Here is a 2,500-nt window from a genome sequence, read left to right as displayed (position 1 = left end):
GTCCAGGTCCATGCCCGATGTGAGTAGCAGCAGGGCCAGCGCGCCCAGGAGCACATCTTTTTCGACCGTAAAGGGAGACAGGAGGCCGACTCACTGCCTCGGCTAAATGGAGAGGGAATTTCAGAAGGGCCAGGGCACAAGCATGGACCTTTTCAGCTGTAAGGGAGGCAAGAGCAAGGTGTGATGTAGGTCCCCGGGGCCTGCTGGAGGTCCAGGTCCATGCCCGATGTGAGTAGCAGCAGGGCCAGCGCGCCAAGGAGCACATCTTTTTCGACCGTAAAGGGAGACAGGAGGCCGACTCACTGCCTCGGCTAAATGGAGAGGGAATTTCAGCAGGGCCAGGGCACAGGCATGGACCTTTTTCAGCTGTAAGGGAGGCAAGAGCAAGGTGTGATGTAGGTCCCCGGGGCCTGCTGGAGGTCCAGGTCCATGCCCGATGTGAGTAGCAGCAGGGCCAGCGCGCCCAGGAGCACATCTTTTTCGACCGTAAAGGAGACAGGAGGCCGACTCTCTGCCTCGGCTAAATGGAGAGGGAATTTCAGAAGGGCCAGGGCACAAGCATGGACCTTTTTCAGCTGTAAGGGAGGGAAGAGCAATGTGCGATGTAGGTCCCCGGGGCCTGCTGGAGGTCCAGGTCCATGCCCGATGTGAGTAGCAGCAGGGCCAGCGCGCCCAGGAGCACATCTTTTTCGACCGTAAAGGAGACAGGAGGCCGACTCTCTGCCTCGGCTAAATGGAGAGGGAATTTCAGAAGGGCCAGGGCACAAGCATGGACCTTTTTCAGCTGTAAGGGAGGGAAGAGCAATGTGCGATGTAGGTCCCCGGGGCCTGCTGGAGGTCCAGGTCCATGCCCGATGTGAGTAGCAGCAGGGCCAGCGCGCCCAGGAGCACATCTTTTTCGACCGTAAAGGGAGACAGGAGGCCGACTCACTGCCTCGGCTAAATGGAGAGGGAATTTCAGCAGGGCCAGGGCACAGGCATGGACCTTTTTCAGCTGTAAGGGAGGCAAGAGCAAGGTGCGATGTAGGTCCCCGGGGCCTGTTGTCGTACCATAGGCACGAGTGGTGTGTGTGTGTGGCAAAGAGTTTCTGCGCAGTGTACCAGGGGCACGGGGAAAGGTTGTTGTACCATAGGCACGAGAAAAGTTGTCGTACCATAGGCACGAGAAAAGTTGTCGTACCATAGGTACGAGGAGTGTGTGTGTGGCAAAGTGCTACTGAGCGGTGTACCAGGGGCACGGCGAAAAGTTGTTGTACCATAGGCACGAGAAAAGTTGTTGTACCATAGGCACGAGAAAAGCTGTCGTACCAGGGGCACGGAGGAAAGTTGTTGTACCATAGGCACGAGAAAAGTTGTCGTACCATAGGCACGAGGAGAGTTTGTGTGGCAAAGTGCTACTGAGCGGTGTACCAGGGGCACGGCGAAAGGTTGTTGTACCATAGGCACGAGAAAAGTTGTTGTACCATAGGCACGAGAAAAGCTGTCGTACCAGGGGCACGGAGGAAAGTTGTTGTACCATAGGCACGAGAAAAGTTGTTGTACCATAGGCACGAGAAAAGCTGTCGTACCAGGGGCACGGAGGAAAGTTGTTGTACCATAGGCACGAGAAAAGTTGTCGTACCATAGGCACGAGGAGAGTTTGTGTGGCAAAGTGCTACTGAGCGGTGTACCAGGGGCACGGCGAAAGGTTGTTGTACCATAGGCACGAGAAAAGTTGTTGTACCATAGGCACGAGAAAAGCTGTCGTACCAGGGGCACGGAGGAAAGTTGTTGTACCATAGGCACGAGAAAAGTTGTTGTACCATAGGCACGAGAAAAGCTGTCGTACCAGGGGCACGGAGGAAAGTTGTTGTACCATAGGCACGAGAAAAGTTGTCGTACCATAGGCACGAGGAGAGTTTGTGTGGCAAAGTGCTACTGAGCGGTGTACCAGGGGCACGGCGAAAAGTTGTTGTACCATAGGCACGAGAAAAGTTGTCGTACCATAGGCACGAGAAAAGTTGTCGTACCATAGGTACGAGAAAAGTTGTCGTACCATAGGCACAAGCAGTGCGTGCGTGTGTGTGGCAAAGTGTTTCTGCGCAGTGTACCAGGGGCATGTTTGAATTTACATTCTGGAGTACCAGGGGCACGAGGATTTTGCCAGTGGTGTTTTGCTTTGTCAGTGGGAGGGGGCTTAAGTGTGGGTCCACGGGGCCTGCTGGAGGTCAAGGTCCATGCTGGATATGCGCTGGAGCGTAACTACAAGAAAGGTAAGCTAGTGGGGGACTAGAGCAGGGGAGGATGTGCGTCCCCGGGGCATGCTGGAGGTCAAGGGCCATGCTGGATATGCAGTGGAGGGTAACTGCAGGAGAAGGAACGCTCATGGGGGATTAGAGCGGAGGAGTATGTGGGTCCTCGGGGCCTGCTGGAGGGCAAGGGCCATGCTGGATTTGTGGTGGAGGGTAACTGCGGGAGAAGGAAAGCTAGTGGGGGAGTAGAGCAGAGGAGTATGTTGGTC

The sequence above is a fragment of the Mchenga conophoros genome, linkage group LG18, assembly GCF_057382185.1.
Source record: "Mchenga conophoros isolate Kocher_MC1m ecotype Shallow Benthic linkage group LG18, M_conophoros_male_GT1.1, whole genome shotgun sequence".
Taxonomy (NCBI): domain Eukaryota; kingdom Metazoa; phylum Chordata; class Actinopteri; order Cichliformes; family Cichlidae; genus Mchenga; species Mchenga conophoros.
This window is presented reverse-complemented; position numbering follows the sequence as displayed.